This window comes from Haliaeetus albicilla, unplaced genomic scaffold (genome assembly GCF_947461875.1).
Source record: "Haliaeetus albicilla unplaced genomic scaffold, bHalAlb1.1 scaffold_121, whole genome shotgun sequence".
Lineage (NCBI taxonomy): Eukaryota > Metazoa > Chordata > Aves > Accipitriformes > Accipitridae > Haliaeetus > Haliaeetus albicilla.
The window spans coordinates 101,305-119,281 of record NW_027212471.1 but is presented as its reverse complement, the minus strand read 5'-3'; the positions used below and the strand labels follow the sequence as shown (position 1 = coordinate 119,281).

The 17,977-nt window shown below is 55.2% G+C and overlaps 1 long non-coding RNA gene across 1 annotated transcript in view; it reads left to right on the top strand.

Moving 5' to 3' along the window:
* The first annotated feature begins 4,013 nt into the window (after window positions 1-4,013).
* The window catches only part of LOC138684173 (uncharacterized), an 81,355-nt gene continuing 67,391 nt past the window's right edge, over window positions 4,014-17,977 (top strand). Inside the window, exon 1 of the long non-coding RNA XR_011323557.1 lies at window positions 4,014-4,347. This is a non-coding gene — a long non-coding RNA (uncharacterized lncRNA). The remainder of the gene's footprint in view (window positions 4,348-17,977) is intronic.

Sequence of the window (17,977 nt, the reverse complement as noted above, 5' to 3'; positions counted from 1 at the left end):
AGGGAGGGATGGGGGCATTGCCAGGTCCTGCATCCCCTGGTGCCCTTTGGGTCCCCAGAAGAGAAGGGCAAAAGCAGCTGCTCTGGCAGGACACAGGGAGCCAGGGCTTGGGCAGCGTCTTTGTCCTGCCCCGCAGGGCTTCGTCCTGCCCCTGTGTCCTACCTTCCCCACGGGCTGGGGGGCAGGGGGGCCTGACGCTGGTTCTCCTCTCTTTCTGCAGCTCCCAGGCACTGAAGGAGCTGTGGGTGGGCACGCTGCTGGGGTAAGCCGGGGGGGATGCTCCAGGCACAGCCGGATGGGGGAACACAGCTCCCCAGCTGGGGAGAGGTGCCTTTGCGGCTGTGGCCAGCTCTCGGGCAGAGCTGCCTCACAGGAGAGAAGGGGCAGCTTGGGGCTCAGCCAGCTCTCTCCCTGTCCCTTGCCGGTGCACAGGACACCAGGAGGAGCAAAGAGAGCCCGCGTGACCCGTCTCCCCTCCCTCAGACCCCTGGAGAAGGAGCTGAGCTGCCGCCATGCCGTGAGTGTCTCTCCGGTCTGGGCTCTGTCCCCGAGCCCTGGTCCCCCAGCCGAGCAGCAGAGGCATCGCTGCTCACCTTCCTCCGCTGCTTCTCTCTTGCCCAGTGGAGGACATTCAGCGCCAGGAGCCTGGAGAGGCTGATGGAGGACCAGGCAGAGGTGAGAATGGCTGCCTTTCACCCGCCTCTGGCTGTGCCGGCGTCTGCGGCCAGCGGGGTGAGCTTGTAAGGCAGAGATGGAGGGAGGGAGCGTCCCGCGGTGCCACTCGGGGAGCGTAGAGGGTTGGGGAGCCACCAGGAATGCCAGCACATCCTCGCTGGCGGCACTGGGGGGAAACCTGCCGTGTGGGGCAGAGAGCCCAGGAGGGCAGAGGGTCCCAGCTCTGCCGCGCTCAGGCTGCTGGTGCCGGTTGGCAGCTCACCGGTGGCCCTTTCTGCTGCGGGGCTGCTCTCTAAGCGCAGCCTGCTTCTCGCAGGGTCGTCCCAAGCAAGGGCCACCGACAGCCCCATCTATCAAAGCTGGGGGACTTTGCCGCTCACCAGGTGAGTTGTGGAAAGAAACGCATTGTCCTGCAAATGGTTGAGCTGTGCTCACTTGTCCCTTGAGTGTCGCCACGCAGGTGCGGCACCCCAAGGGAGGACGTCACCTGGACGAGCAAGGACACCCGCTGGGCAGCAGCTACTGGATGTGGTTCTGTGGGGACCCAGAGCCTCTCCTGCTGCCCACAGCTTGGAGGAGGGCAGGGCGAGGGCTGGGACAGGTTGTCCCAGTAGCACGCCGGCTCTCAGGAGCCTCCCAGCTGGAGCCGCTGAGCTGGAGCTGTGGTTCCAGCTGCTGGCTCCCTGCCCATCCTGCCGCACCGCTCAGCACCGTGCTGCAGGCAGGGCAGGCTCCGGGAGTGCTGGCCTGGCTGTCTCCGTTGATGCACTCTTGCTCCATTTTCTTTTTCAGAAGGAGGGAACAGCATCAGCAGCAGGAGGAGGAGGAGGAGGATGGGGCTGCCCGACCGCTGCCCAGGCGCCAGGGCAGGCGGGCTCCGGCTGCAGCAGGGCGCTCTTTGGACAGCCCCTGGCAGCCCTCTGCGGGGAGGACGGCTCCCTGCCCCAGCCCATCCAGGTAAGCCAGCCTGGGCAGGGGGTCCCCAGCCCTCCCTCCGGCTGCTCCAGAGGGGAGGTGGGTGTCCCCGGGAGCTCCGGGGATGGGGGATTGGGCCCTTCACCCCCAGAAGACGCTTCTGGTGCCAGCCCCCTTTGCGGGGGGAAAGGAGCAGGATCTGGGGCAGTGCTTTGGTCACTGCTGTTGGAAGGCAGCTTCTCAGCCAAGCAACTGTCCTCCTGCCCCTTCTGCAGGAGATGCTGGCAGTCCTGCACAAGGAAGGACCGTCGACAGAAGGGATATTCCGAAGAGCTGCCGGTGGGACAGAGTTTCGTGAGCTGCGGGAGGCCCTGGACCACGGTGCGGATGTCGACCTGGGCAGCCAGCCTGCGCTGCTGCTGGCCGTCATCTTGAAGGTGAGCGCTTCTGACCTGCAGCTGGAAGAGCTCCTGCCTGGCCTGGAGTGTTCAGAGGCTCACCTGGAGCCCCTGGCATTGCAGGACTTCCTCCGAAGCATCCCTGCCAAGCTCCTCGTGACAGACCTCTACGAGGACTGGATGGCAGCGATGCAGAAGAGCGGCAAGGAGGAGAAGGTTGAAGAGCTGAAAGCGTAAGTGTGGGCAGCAGCCTGCCTGTTGAGGAGGGACTGGTAGAGGCCTGGGACTTGCCTGAAAAGGGACGGTCTCCTTAAAAAGCTGTGTCTTCTGACAGCTTGCTTTTGCTGGGGTGGGCTTAGATTTCGGGGGAAAAGGGCATGGACAGGGAGCCTTCCCTTGCCTGGGCTTGGGTGAAATGAGGAGCTGGGAAGCAAGGCCGTGCTTCCTTCCTGAAGCGCAGGAGCACTGACCGCTGGCTGAGAGCACCCGGAAAGCTGCGCCACCCACCTGCGTTGGGCAAGCTTTGGGGACGGCTGTGGGCAGCATCTTCTCTATTAACGTTGAGTTCCTGTTCCCTCAGGGTGGCCGAGGAGTTGCCTGGAGCCAATCTCCTCCTCAAGCGGCCGCTGGCCCTCCTCCAGCACATCGGCCACAACGCCGCCAGCAGCAGAATGACCGCCAGCAACCTGGCCATCTGCCTTGGGCCAAATCTGCTGAGCCCACCTCACGAGGACCTGCTCCCCCTCGAGGCCATGCTGGCGGTGACTGAGAAGGTGCGCTGTACTGAGCAGCCGGCTGCAGCCTTGCCGGCCCATCCGAGCTTGGCTGCTCAGAGGTCCCTGGCTGCCTCCTCTCTTGAGCAAATGCCGGTGGGGTGGCTGCCTGCAAGAGCAGCCCCACAACCACAGCCGCCTGCGCAGAGGCAAGGGTCGGGAGTGGGAAAGGCTGCGTGATACATTTCCAGGCACCTGGGTTGAGCCCAAGGGTTTGATGTGTGCAGGTGAACGTGCTGGTGGAATTCATGATTGACAACTGCAGGGAACTCTTTGGGGAGCAGACAACTGACCCTTCCTGTTCAGCAGCCGAGGAGTCGTCGGCAGCCCCCACAGAGAGCTGGGGAGGTAAGAGGCAGGACTGAGGGTTGTCAGAGGCTGGGGCTTGGGACGCCAGAAACCTCAGCATCGTTTCTGGCAGGGCTGGGCCTGGAGTGTTGTCCTCTCAGCCCCGCTTGTCCCGTGGCCTCTCTTTGGCCACTGCTTCTTGGGGCATGAACGGTTTGCTCTGCAAGATGTGCTGAAGCCTGCAGACAGGGCATCGGAGGTCTGAAAACTTAAGTGGTGTAGGGCTTTGGGTGGGTTTTGCTTTAGTGGTTGTTTACTTCCAACAAGTCGCTTTGCTGCACATGCTTTTGCTCTCCAGAACTGCACTTGGAAGAGCAAAGTGTGCCAGCAGTTACAGCAGACACCAGACATCAGACAGAAGCCTCGCTGCATGCACCCCCCTCTCTGCTCGGTGTCCTCAGAGAAGCTGGGGGAGCTATGGTGGTGGAGTCTGAAAGAGGAGAGGTATGTCAGGTCCCCAAACGCTGTGACAGTGTGTCTGGTGTAAGAGGGGAGTTTCTGATGAGGCCGAGACGCTGCTGTGCCTCTTCCTGGCAGTAGAGCTGGTGTGTGTTTGGGTTATTCCTCCACCCGCTGGGAAGATCCCTAGCAAGGAAAACTGGCAAGGTTGTTTCTCAAATGCACTTGGCATGTGCTTTGACAAACAAAATGCCTGCAAATCACCTACAAATAGACAGAGGGGAGTAGCTGTCAACTTCAGCGGGGTTTTGCTCAGGTCCGACTTTGTTGGTGCTTCTCCAAGTCTATTTGGGGGGGCGGGGGGACTGTGTGAAATGTGGATGGTGCAAACCAGCCAAAGGGATCTCCTCTGGAGAGCTAGATTAGCAGTTTGGCAAAGAGTTGCTTACTGTTCCAGGCCATCTCTTGCCACCTGCTAACTCTGACATTTCTGTTGTAGGCTTTGCCTCCAGCCACCCCCGAGAGCGCGGCAGAGCCCCTGGTGCGCCCAGAAGAGCTGGCAAACCTGTCGGAGGAAAGACGGTAAAACGAGCTCACTTTGGTTAAAATCAGAACCGAATCCAGTGGGTCGTGCCTTCCCCTACCTCATACCGCTGTGCGATGAAAAGGTTTGCAGGCTCTCCCCAGGACAAGGAGAAAAAGAAAAACCGAAAGAGAAAGCAGGCCTGGGGAGAGGAGAGTGACAGACACGCAGAAAAGAGGAGGAGGAAGAGAGAAAACGTTTTTGGGGACGGACCGGTGAAAAGATGCAGGAAGGTCCAGCAGGTCAGGAAGCCCAGGTGCGTACCAGGCTCTGCTGCCCATCTTTCCCAACTCTCAGCGCTGCTCCAAGTCGGTCCAACCCACTGGCAAGGGACGGCGAGGGATGGTGCTGCGCAGGGCTTGGAAATAACTCTGTGGCCGCTCCCCAGGGGCTCCCCATCGAGCCCTGCTGCGTGGCACGGGGGCCCCGTGCATCTCTGCACACGTGCAGGTCTCTAAGGGCATTACCCGTGGGGATAAGGCGCCAGAGCCATCCCCTAGTGGATGCCAGCCATAGCTCTCTCTTCTGGGCTATGAACAATTCCTCGTCAACGGTGTTCCCCAAAGAAAGGGGAACCAAATCCTGCCTATTCCTGCCTTTGTGGGTTTATCAGTGCTTTCTGACTCTGTCGTTGTAGGTGCTGTTTTCATGTCACTGCTGAACCCCTGTGACTCCTGGGCCCACCCCCCCACCGCAGTTGATGTTCACAATAAAAGGATCTTTTCTCTCTTCTGAGTGTGTCTGCCATAGGATATTCTGGACTAGGTAGATGGGGTTTTGTGATGAGTCCTCGGGGAGGAGTCTGGGATCTTGCCTTGTCCCAGCATCCTTTCCCGCAGGCATCGGGGCTGAGTTCAGGTGCTTGAGGAGTGAAACCAAAGCACAGACTCACACAGGAGGGTGGAGGTTGGAAGGGACCGGTAGAGTTCCTCTGGTCCAACCCGCCTGCTCAAGGAGGCTCACCTAGAGCAGGTTGCCCAGGACAATGTGCCCTTGGGTTTTGAACATCGCCAAGGACGGAGACTCCGCAAACTCCCTGGGCAACCCGTGCCAGTGTTTGACCAGCCAGACAGGAAAAAATTGTTTTCTCATGTGCAGCTGGAGCATATCATGTGTTTTAATTTGTGCCTGTTGCCGCTGGTGCTCTCAGTGGGCACTCTTGAGAAGAGCCTGGCTCCCTCATCTTCATTCCCTCCCAGCAGGGATAGATAGATAGATAGATAAGACACCCCCCCCCCCTCCCCAGGCTTTCTCTTCTCCCCACTGAAGTGTGCCAGCTTAAAAGCAACCAGGGAGAAGGCGGCTTCCTTGAGGCTCCTTGTTTTGCAGAGGGCAGAAGAGCCCCAAGTGACCTGGAGACATGGAGGTCCATGAGGTTCCCCTGCCAAGCTGGCCCAGGGAAGAGAGGCGGAGGGCTGGAGGGCACAGCTGGACTCCTGCTCCTGCAACAGCAGGGACTCGCTGGCCAGAAATGGCCCCGAGGACCCCGGCAAGGGGCTGTGCTCAGTGCTGCAGAGGAAGGCGAACCCCCCCGGGACCTGTGCCAATCTGCCCGGGGGAAAAAACTCCTTCCTGAGCCCAGCCCTGGTGGCCCGAGCGGGGTCCGGGGAGCTCCTGCGGGGGAGCGCGTTTGGGGTCGGCAGCCAGGGACCTTTTCCAGCCTGTTTGGTGCAGAGGCACGGGTGGGCGTGGGGCATCAGTCCCGGGAGAGCCGTCGCTGACTCCTCTGTCCCGGGAAGGGCAGGTCGCTCTCGCCGTGTCTCTGTCCTGCGCCCACCCGGGTTTCTTTGTCCTGCCCAGCGAGGAAGGTTCGGCTGAGCTCAGCAGGGATGTCCCGGGACCCGCCGAAGGAGAGCTCCTGCTTGGTCAGCATCCTGACCGCTTCGCCTTGGGGGGGGCTCCGCCGCTGTGCCGAGCTCCGCCGAGCGGAGCGAAGCCGAGCCGAATGGAGCCGAACTGAGCCGAGCCGAGCGCAGCCAAGCACGCCGAAGCCGAGCCGAAGCCGAGCGAAGCTTTGCCGAGCGGAGCCGAGCTTTGCCGAGCCGTACCGAGCCGAGCCGAGCGGAGGCGGTCGGGCGCAGCGGCATGGGCGGGCAGGGCGGGCAGCGCTGCCTGCGGGCGCGGTGCGGCTCCTCCAGCCGCAGGTGATGGTGGGCAGGAGCCGGCCCCTCGGCACCGCGCACCGGGCGCTGCAGCTCCTCGTCCGGGGGAGCGCGGGCGCGGAGACCTCCTGCCCACGGCAGGGGCGGGCGGGCAGATGGAGAGGGACACTGCCAGGGGCCGGGGAGCGGCCCGGGGGGCCCCGCGTCTCTGGCAGCGATTGCCCCGGTGGCAAGGAGACCGACGCGAAGGGACCGAGGTACAGGCCAGCTCCTCTGATGCTTCGGGCTCACGCTGGAACCCAAAGCGCTCCAAGCCCCAAAATGCCGCTGCCTCTGCAGCGCAGCGCAGCAGCAGCAGCAGCAGCAGCCAGTGCAGAGCAGCGTGGGGAGCTGGAGCAGAGGGAGGGGGCGCCCGGGCCGGGCTCGGCTCATCTCGTTTGGACTCGGCTCCCTTCGGCTGCGCTCGGCTCGGCTCATCTCGGCTGGGCTCGGTTCCCTTCGGCCGGGCTCGGCTCGGCTCATCTCGGCTGGATTCGGCTCCCCTCGGCTCGGTTCGGCTCACGTCGTTTCGGCGGCCCTCGGCTCCGCTCGGCTCGGTTCGGCTCATCTCGTTTGGGCTCGGCTCCGCTCCGGCCGCAGCCCCGGCCCGGCCCCGCCTGAGGCAAGGGCGGGCGGCGGGCGCGGCGGGGCCGGTGGCCGTGGCGGGGGCTCCTCCCCGTCCGTGGAGCGGTGGGCTGCCCGGCGGGCGCCAGCGCCGGGGCTGCCCGGGGGCCTCGCAGGCCGGCAGCGGGGCTGAGGCGGCGGCGGTGGCGGCATCTCCCCTCGCGGCAGGCCGGGGCGCCGGGTCCCGGCCTTCCCCCCGCAGGCCCGGCCAGCCCCGGCCCCTCCCTGCCGCCCCCGGGGCTGCGGGGGCAGCAGGGGACTGCCTGCCGCTGGTGGCTGTCCGGCGGAGGCCGGCGGGCACCGCGGAGACGTGCGGCTGTGGAGAGAAAGGAGTTTCTGCCGGCTGTCCCCGCAGGGACCCGCAGCCGCCGGGGGTGTCCCTCACAGCCTGGCGTCGGTGGCGGGCTGCGACGCAGTCCTGCCCGGGCGTTCTTGGCAGCCCCCGGGGCAAGAGGCCTGTCAAGCTTCAGGGAGGTCGGCAGCGGCGTTTCCAGAGCCGTCGCGTGCCGTTGGCTCTCCTGCTTCCTTCCCTAGGCTGGGAGAAAGGAGGACGTCCTCGAAAGCAGGTACCTGTCGGTTGCCTGAAACCGGGTTTCTTCATGCAGGCAGGCGTGTGTACGGACTTAGAATTGGCAGGTGAGCGTGTTGAAGCTACAGCCTGCAGTGTGGTGCCTGCCGGTAGCCGTGAGTTCCTAGGAGACCCTAAATTCAGAAGGGGGGGGGGGGCTGCTCTTTTCCTGCCTTCTTTCACTGACCGTGAAAGCGGTCGCTTCCGAGTGGCTACTGCGCTTGCACGGGCTGAGCATCGAGTAATGGGAGCTGTAAAAAGCGCTCCTGTTTCACTGCCGTGCGTGGATTTCGTGCTTCAGTGGGAAAAGAGGCTGGTTTTGCTGACGGTGTTTTGCAGTTTTGTTTAAAGCGTTCAGCTGAGAAGCTCTAGAGCCTTTGTGTGCGAAGCCAGGACTGGTTTTCCCCACGTGCACCACTTTGTACCTCTCTGCCATTTTATTGCTCCGCGGCCGAGTCTCGTAAGATCTTTCTATGGTTCTTTGCTACCTGCCCTTCTCCTTGTGTCAGTAATCTTGTAGGATTTGCAAGCTTTCTCACCTTGCTGCTCATGCCCCTTTCCCTGTCACGTCACGCTGTTTTTCTCTTTAACTGCTTGTTGGGCTTACTAGAAAAGCAGAAAGCCTAATACTGGAGTGAGTGCCTATTGTCATTTTTTAAATGAGACTTTGAAACACGCGTACAAATACAGATTAAGGGTATCTATCTTGTTGGCTTAGAGGGAGGTACTAAAACCCTGCTTTCTAATGAAGTACTTGAGCAGCCATTTACAAGATTGCTTCCTTTTTGTGACTTTTTGGTAAACTCAGTTCTTACCTGTTTGACTTATTTTTAGAACTGGAGCCGAGCGTGTTTGCCATACGAGTAAAGCAAAGCATGGATTTGAAACAGTAAGCTACAGAATATTCAGAGACAACAGCATCTGTTTAGTCCTAGGTTCTTAAAGTGGCAAGCATAAAAATGCCTTCAGGTAACTTTTTTTCCCTTTTCACCTGCATCACCTGCATGGAGACATTTGTGATTCCTGCTCATCAGACTTAGCCACGGGATGAGTTTTACCGGGAACCAACGCAGGCTTTTCTGACCGCGAAGCTACAAGCTCTAGGGGTGAGCATAGCCTCTCGGAGCTGAACCTGAAGGTTGCCCTGCCTTGTCCTCAAGAGACTCCAGTCCTCTTTTACCTCACATGCTCCTTTGTGCAGAACTCCATGAAGGGCCAACAGTGGGTGCTGACACCTTGACACTGGCTTCGGTGCAAGTACTTGCCACTCCTCAGCAGTGTCCTTTCTCTGTGCAGATGGCCTTGCTGGCATCTCCCTCGTCTTGAAACAGTGTCATGTTTTTTTCTCGCTATGTCATCAGAAGGCAGATTTACGACAGGATTGTTCCCGAGGGATTGGCAGTTGCTTTCTAAACCCGCTGTTCTCCAGAGACCTTGTCAGGAGGGCAAGATTCTGTCTCTTGTAGCCCACAAGCTAAAAGGCTGCTCTGACAGAGCTGCTGTTAGGCACACCCTTTAGGTAAGAGGGTCTTCCCTCACCCCCCTGTTCTCCTCCTCCTGGCTGTTGCCCATGCTCCCAGTGCATTTCATCCATTTTCTGGATCCTGATAGCCATTCTGCATTTAGTTCAAACCCCTGCCGTGCTATTGCCTTCCTGGCCGCCTTCCCTCTCCAGCTCTTTGGAGAGAGTCTTTTCCGAGGAGGCAAACTTATTCCTCTTGGGGTTGTCCACAAAGGAAGTTGCCTGGTGGTATAAAAGGAACAGCTTCTTCTCCCGCTGTTCCTTGGGAGGTGAACAGTTGCATCAGATGCCCAGGTTTCTGCGTGTTTCTGCATGATGACGTGCTGCCCCCATTTCAGAAACCTTTTGGACCTCTCCACAACTGGCTGAGCCTTTACGCAAATATCGTCCGTGGGCTTGCTGCCTGCTGGCCAGGGCATGCTGCCTGCTTGCTGCTGTAGGACTGGTTTCAAAGGGCCAGTCTCAGCATAATTGCTCTGCAGGGATCCCCTGCATATACAGTAGCCTGCAATTTCAGGTGCTGCTAGTTGCATGGTTACCTTCAGCCTGCACAGGTAAACTCCTGTATTGAAAGAGCCCTCACCTTGTTGTAAGCCCAAAACTTTCTTTCAGAAGAGGGGTTTTTGACAGGTTTGTTGGATTTTCAGGGTAGGAAGGACACTGTCCTCAGGAGCCTTCAGTACAGAACTTCTCTAAAACAAGCAGGCTGATTTGTCTCCAAAACCTGTATCCCTTTTTTTCCCTTCAGCTTACCTTTGCAGGATTAGTGACAGGTCTCTCTACACATGCCCTTTCTGGCTTCTTTCCTCAGGTGCTCCAAACACTCTGTTGGTGGGATAAGGGTCATCCTCTGAAAGATGCTTTTTTTTATTCCCCGCTTTGCTATAATCGCTGTCCCCAGAATGCCTCTGCTCCTTGTACGGTGGCTGAATTTCCCAAACATTAGGGTCCTTGGAAGCTGGAGCTCCGGATTAGCATGTTGGACCCTGAGAAATGATGTGGTAGGTGGCAGACATCACCGTAACCTCCTACTGTGTTAAGTGATGTGGGAGGACAGGTCCTGAGCTCTTTCCAGGTAATCTGGCACTATGATGAGTGAATCATCAAGTCGGCAAATACCAGTTCAGGTATTTGAAGAACCTTCTCCAGAAGAGATGCTTGTGCCACCATGACTCGTACCTGCAATTTGCACTAGTCAGGGCACTGTTACACTGAGAGGGAGCTCCAGACACAAACTGGTGTCTTTATGAATACCAGACCAGATGTCAGGAGCACCGCATGGAAACCTGAGCAGATGACCTCTCCCTCGTGTGCTTTTTTAGGAGATCAGAGCCAGGTGCTTCTGTGACATGCCTTCCATTTGGTTTGCTTTGCATTTGTTTTCTTCTGGTATTCAGAATGAGAAGAAAGATCAGGTTTAGAAAAAAAGCATCTCAGTAGCACCTGTGCTTTCTCAGGATTCTTCTGGTCATTCCTCCAGGGCTCTTGTTCAGTTTATGAGCAGTGTATGACTTTGGATCCAAATCCAGCTGGTGTTTTAGAGTGCATCTCGAAAAGGGAAGGCTCTTGTTAAAACATGAAGGAAATCTGTCTGCTTAGTACGCGTAGGACTGACTTTACAGCATTGGCACTCAATTCAGAAGGAGGAGCATGGAAGTGCCGCAGTCGCATGGCTGTTGAATAGATTGCATTTTCAGCTCTCATCCAAATGCCTTGCAGGCCTGCGATTTTGACAGGAGGCTGTCTGGTCAGGATGATTGGAGTTGAGCCTGTGCATCTTTCTGCTTACCAAGAGCACCAGTAGAAGTCCAAGGAAGAAAGAACTGGGAGACGCTCAGCCTGTCACTGCAGATAATTTTCCTACCTTAGTTAATGCTCTGAGACTAAACTGCAAAGATCTCTGGCCTTCTAAAGTTTGGAATTTCAGGTGAACCTGAGCTTAGTGCAAGAGAAGCACCATCAGGGAGGGATCTATTCTTCTCTTCTCTTATCTCTGTGACAAAGTTGTTTCACTTTCTCCTAAAGAAGCTTCCATGGTGGTTTTGTTGTTTGTGGTCCTTTGTATTGCCGATAGCCTTGCGAATGGGTATTCCTGGCTCACCTCTTGCTTCTGGCACTTTTCGCTTTTGTCCCTGCCCTGTTACTCTGCTTCCTATGAGTGTGTCTTAGCAGGGCTGATGCCTAGGGGCCTGTATTGTCCAGCGGCTGTTATTTCCCACGGCACCTCTGTCGATGTTTTTTAAAATCTCTGTCTGTGCCATAGCTGGTGTTCCTCTTTCACTATCTGCTATATTAAAGTCTAGTCAATGAATTCCAGCTTTATGTTAGGCCTGGGAATGTCCTGAGGAGGGAGGGGCAGAAAGATATTGGTGAAGAAGGTCCTCATAGTAGCAGGAAAGAAAATAAAGTCACAGAACAAGAGAGCAGACCCTGCCTTGTAGTTCTGCAAGCAAGCAAGCAAAGAAACAAAGATCTCCTGTAGAATAGAATTTTACATGGTGTGAAAGTTCTTGGGTTCCTTTTCCTTTCAGAATTCCTCCAAAGAAGATGAGCGTGAGTTTAGTCCAGCATCCCTTACTGTGGGCTGTAACCGGGTGAGTTTGTGTAAGTAAGGAATTCCTGGCTTGTTTCATTCGAATTGGTCATATGAAGTCAGAAGCTGCAAGGATGACATTGGTAATAGTTTTCCTTTGAAAGTGGTGTTTGGTATTTTCTAGCACGTGAGACTAGGAATTAGAACCACCGAAGAGCAGTAGGTCAGCAATGATTTTGTCTGTAAGCAATTCCCACCCACAGAGCCAGGCTACGTAGCTCTTTCAGAGCTGGGCTGTGAGATGGGAGCCTACCTCCAAACCAGTCTGCACTGCGATTGCTTTGAAAGCTCCCAGGCGTGATGTCAGTCAGAGTCTGGACCGACCTCTCGGTTTCAGGGTCTGCCGTTGGGTGTGCAGGGAGCGTGGAGAGAGCGAGCTTGTGTTTTTGTTCTTGCTGCTGTTTCTGACAGGGGCGCCTGTGGGATCTACCCTTGAACAAAGAACAGGAACCGGTCAGGCTGAGGGTGCGGTGCAGCTCCTGCAGCAACTGGACCAAATGGTAAACAAAGGAAACGTGGAGTCAGAAGGAAGAGGTCTGTCCAGGTTCTGGAGAAGGTACGAATACTGCAGCTACGAGCAGATGCAGTCCTGGCTCTGTCCGAGCCTGTGCCTGATTCTGGCAGTTCAGGTGATTCTACGTTCTCTTGAAGAATGGGTCCCTCTTTTCTGTGGTTAAACAAAAAAGTCTGCCAAGGCAAAGGAGCATTCAGGGGTGTCCTTTTGTCTTGTGGTAAGGTGCAGCATTGCCAGGAAATGTTCCTCTTCTGGGCTGTCTTTGGGGAAAAAACTCCTCATGGGGGACGGGGGGGGGGCTTGAGGGGTGGGGGCGTGTTACTGACCTCAGTCACAGCCCTCGTAGGATGTGGCTTTTATCAGCTGCGGAGTGCCATCTTCAGCCCGGTTTCTAAAGGACTTTTACACACTCCCCCTTCTCGAGGGGCCTTCCTGGGAGGGACCTTCAGTCCCCTTAAGGCAAGTATGGCCTTTATTTGGCTGCTTAGCAACTGTGGCCTTTGTAACTTTGACTTCCGAAATGAAAGTAGCCCCCCCAACAGTTGCTGGGCACTGCTGACTAAAGGAGCGCTCTAAAGCTGTCGAAACAAGAGTGGTCTGTTCACTGCACAGCCCATGTTGAACGTTGGCAGTAACTGTTTGATAGGTGGGTTAGTTTTGGAAGGAATAAAACTCCTTGTTAATCCTAATGTATGCCAGTCCCCTTAACTATTGAGACTAGACCGTTACGGCACAGGTTGTTCTTTATGTTTCCTCTACTTTTTTGGTCTTCCTCTGTGTTATTTTGTGCTGGGGATGTGTCTTTCTGGTGGACAGAAATTACCTTGTTACAATTCTCAGAGAAGTACTTCTCTGCAGAGAAGAAGAAATAATGTGGGTTTTGTTGTTGTTTCCCCAGCATAATCTTCTCGCCACTACAGCATCTCTTTGTTGGAAAGAACTGACCTGGAAGTACTAATGGTTGTGGAAAGGTAAACTTGTAGCATGAATGTTGGGTTGTATTGTTTCTTTTGTAATTCAGCTTTACACATTGCTTGTCTCCGCTATTAAATGCTTTAAAATGAAATTCTACTTTGTTTACGTTTTCAAATTAACATACTGAAGATGTTGGGTTAGAATGTCTTTTTCTTCACAACCTAGAGGTTTTGGAAAAAAGAGCGACAAGCTTTACGATGTTGATCCTTGAGTGTCATAAATCGGGAATTTTACATTTGAAAATCATTGTATGAGACTCTAATAAAACAAGCATCAGCTTGGCACTGTGTGTTATTTTAATCAGTCTTACCCCGGCAGAAAACACACCTTCCCTCCAAGAAGAAGTAGTAGAGGTTTCTAGTCTTGGATGGACTGCTGCCCTATGCTTCACAGCATTAAAAAGGTCAAAATTGGTGAAAATGTTTTGGATTAGATTTTACCACTCTGCTACAAGTGGTGTAATTATTTATGCCTTTGATAGGTAGTGGGATGAGGCTGGGAGTTAAGATTTCAGATGTGCCTAGGGCATGCTCAGGCAGCTTTTTGCCATCACGCTAGCGCATTTGCAATAAACCATCATTCTTCAGCCCTCTCCGGAGCTGAGGCACCGTCAGCACCTACACGCACAATGCTGGTCTAACACATAACACTGTGTTACTGGTTGTTACTTTAGCAGTAGCAACGTGTGGCCGTCTGACGAGGTAACGTGTCTGGCAGAATGAGGCGATGTTCTAAAAGAGTCAGATGATAATGCAACACGGGGTCTGTTTGGCTTGTTCCCACCGTGGTGCACGGATTATCCACCCTATATGCCTCTGTATTCATTCCCGGACTCCCATCAGCAGTGAAAGAATGCCTTCCCTCCAAGAAGAAATGGGGTTGAGAAGCTGGTTCCATTTACGGCGTTCTCCTCAGTCCTGTCCCACAAACCGTGGTAAAGCAGAGTGCACCAGGGTTCGGTCCCTTCTGCTGGGGGGCTGTACAATGAGATGGCCAGCAGTGAGGACCAGGGAATGGCTAGAGAGTTGACCAGATGGAGAACAAGCCATAAACAAGGGAAGATATCCATGAGGTGATCTTCTTTAGCACTGGTTCTGTCAGGAGCAGGAGGATGTCCCGCTTCCCTGATCTTAGATGCAGCTGCATAAGAAAGGGCCTTTACCGTGCAAGAGCTGGGCTGGCTGAGGCTACAACCTACACACAAAGACATTTTGATGTCTCAGTCCGGAAAATGCCATTACAGAATTACGGGCAAGATGCGCATCCATTTTGGAAAATCATTTTAGACGATAAAGAACATGGGTTAATGAAATCTTAACAAAAATGGTTTTTATTTTAACTGGGATAGGCATTCTTTTAACTTTGAGAAAGCACCTTGTTCTTTAAAGCAGTGGCCGCCTTCTGAAAGGAAAGGGAAAGGTACTTAAAGAAGAACAAGCAGAAACAAGCAAGCTCTTCCCTCTCTTCCCCTTGGCATCCCATAAACCCTGGAGAAAGCCACACGCTTGCATCTGTTGTCCTAAAAGCGGATTTGGTACACGGTGTGCAAGAGAACAGTCTCACACAGGCGGGAGAGATACTGTTTTATTCTGCGCAGGGTGCTCCGTGGACTTTGCACAAATCAAGCAGGCCGGATTCATCAGTTGTGTCCCTTTTATACAGTAACAATTGCATCTAATTTATTAAACTACTCCTACCTAATACATATTCAAACTATCTGATGCATGTGCGTAGCATTGTGTAACCCTGACGCATCGGATGCCTTCTCCGCACGTGCGGGGGTCTCGGCTGGCCTTTGGTGGTCTTTTGAGGAGGTATCCCCTCCTCGCTTTGACCGCTCAGTCGCTCTGTATCGGGTCAGCGCTCCATTTTCCTGCCAAGAGGGACGCGCCATCCATGAGGAAGAGCAGAAAGGATCAGCACTGGTGCTCCAGGTGAGGCACCGTTAAACAGGAAGGCTAGAAAAGATCAGACTGATCTTGGCTAACTGACTAAATTTAAACCAGGACTTTCTAGCCTACCACAGGGTTTTCTGTGTCTGACATCACTTCCAGCGGCACCTGGGCTCGTGGCACCGGTGCCGTATTGCTGGCACTGGTGACTGTGGACCTTGATGCTCCTAGCTGCTGAAGCCAGCGTGATCAGGCCGGAGAGCTCGTGGGTGAGGGAAGTCGGAACTGGGAAAGGCTTTGTAATGAACGGGTTAACTTTGTTCATGAAATCGAGAAGGGTGAAGAGACATATTGAAAGTTAACATATGCCTTGTGTAAATAATAAAAACTTGCTTAAGTGATGCGTGAAGGTCACGTGTCACGGGAGGAAAGCAATGGCTATAACTTACTAGATAAGGGGGGAGGAAAGCAATGGCTATAACTTACTAGATAAGGGGAGAAAAGCAATGGCTATAACTTACTAGATAAGGAAAGGAAGGACAACAGCTGCAATTAACAAAGACTGTATTTCTCCACATCACAAGACATTCTAAATCAAAGGATACTCATCCTTGAGAAAATTTACCGAATCTACATAGAAACAGACCTGCACAAATGAGGAAAGAAGAAGCAGGACAAGGCGGAGACTTACAAGAAAGGGGATACATGAAATGTATATAAGGAATGTAATGATAACATAAAGTTGCGGGCCTGTGGCGGAGCATTGCCTCCCCGGCCGCCCAGCGCTGTTTTGCTCTCTTATCGCTTGCTATTAAATTCGATTTCTTATTCAACACAAATTGGGTCCTCCAATTTGTCACGAGCGTTTATAACAGCTTCTCCGTTTTTCCTCCTCCCGCAGGACGTTCTTGTGCTACTTACCCGCTCCCTCCCCAAAAGGGGGGATCTCCTCTGCCCTGGTGCTGCTTGTCCTCCTGCTGGCTTTGCCTTATTAGCGATTGACTTTCTTGGGGAGGATAAGTTTGTATGAAAATACTGTATAGACACCCGGTGCTCCTCCGATTGATGGTTGCTGTTATGGCTTGTTGGCAATTACAGTTGCACTAGAGAGAGAGAGCTACCTCGCTAGATGCACAGTGTCTGTGTCCCCCCCCGCACACACCCCCCCACACACCGAGGCAATCTGTGGCAGAGCGGAGCGGTTCAGGGGAGGAAGCCCCCATGGCCGTGTGTCGCAGGGGAGGCGAGGGACCCCCTTTTGTCTGCCGCCTCGCCCCCCCCCCCCCCCCCCCGGCTGGGGCAGCTCCCCAGGGCTTTGTGCATGACGCCACTGTCAGTCAGTGTCCCCCCCGCTATGAGGGCAGCGCTGTCAGTCAGTCCCGGGGCGGACCAAAGGGGGTCTTTCCTGGACTGGGGAGACCAGGAGGGGACAGAGGAGTCCAGACATAGTTGCCAAAGTACCAAGTGAGGGAGAGGGAAAGCATTTTTACTGTTACTTTCTTGTTCTATTGAGGTTTTTTTTAATTTTTTTTGCCCAATCTTGAAAAGAACTCACAAAGCGGCTAGAAGGGGCCTTAATGCTGAAAGCCAGCACTTCTTCCTGGCAGACCTGTAGTCTTCTGCTTCTCCAGAGGAACGGCTGTCTCTCCGACGTCTCCTTTTGATCTATTGCTGTTCTTTGTGCGCCACCGCAAAAGGTCCGGCTTCATCTCCAACCTCCCGTCAGGCAGCCTTCTCGTCCTCAGGCCGAAGAAACCCCACCTCCAGGCCCCAGGGACCTCGGTGGCCCTCCGAGGGACTTCTCCCGGTGCAGCAGCATGGCGGAAGCCATGTTGTCTCGTCCCCTTGCCTTGGGACTCAGAGCAGAGGAGATGGCACCCCTTCAGAGGGGGTGGGGGTAGGGGAGAGGGTGGACGGTGGGAAGGAAGAGCTCACAAGACCCGTGGCCATCAACAAAGTATTGTCGATGCCGGGGGGATGGAATACGTGAGCCTGCAGGCCGCCCAGGTGTGGAGGGTACTGGCCAGGCAGTCCTCTAGCACCGTGTCGATGGTGTTCCAGGTGCAACTCTAGCACCGTGTCAACGTCGGCGTTGTGGAGGGAAGCCCTGGGGCGTGACGTGGTGCTGCGTGAGGAGCTGTCCTGGAGGTGGATCCACCTCCATCGGCTCCTCCTCATCTTCAGGTGGATCCACCTCCATCGGCTCCTCCTCGTCTTCAGGTGGATCCACCTCCATCGGCTCCACACCGTCAGCTGCGCGAGCGGTGGCCATCGCTAGCGTGTAGCTGACGGTGCCTCCCCTCCGACGCCGACGCTGCCTCCTCCGCGCCTTCCGCAATCGCTTCTCCGGTTGCCCACGCAGAAGTGGGCACTTGCTCGCTTTGCTGCTGTGGGTCCTCTTTCTGCCAGCCATCGTGGAAGTCGAGGGCCCAGAAGCTCAGCGAATGTGGGCCAACTGCTGGGGGTTCGCAACAGGAGGCGGTGAGGTAGTTTGTGACATCAGGAGGCCACTGTGATTGTTCTGCGAATAACCATATACGGCTATTCTGGCAGCTGGGGGGCCTGTGGCCTTCAAGGTAGCCTTCTGTAGGAGGAAGAGGAGGCTTGGGGGGGGCTGAGGGCCCCTTTCCTGGGCATCGCTCCCCTGTGTCCATTCCTAATGGAGGGACATTTCAGGGATCGGGTCTGAAACACGGGCAAAGATTTTTCTGAGGAGGGCCAGAATTGTTTGGATTCTACCCACCCATCCTTTTCAGCATTTTAATGGCCGAGGGATTGTTAAAAATCTACGTGAGCCAGATGGAGACTTTCCATCAACTTCGGTGGAGTGTGGATCAGGCCCAAAGTGAGTGGGTCCTTACAGAGCTTGGGGAGAAGAGGGGGAAACTTTGCAATGTCTAACTGGTCCAGAGAAGTGAGGCAGAGGGTGAAGAGGATGAGTGCTACGAAGATGCTGTTACCATTGCGCTTCATTAGCTGAAGGATATGCTGCTGATTTCTCAGGGTGGATGGCAATAGAGCCCTGGACGCTATTCACATTTGGCTACTGGGAAAATG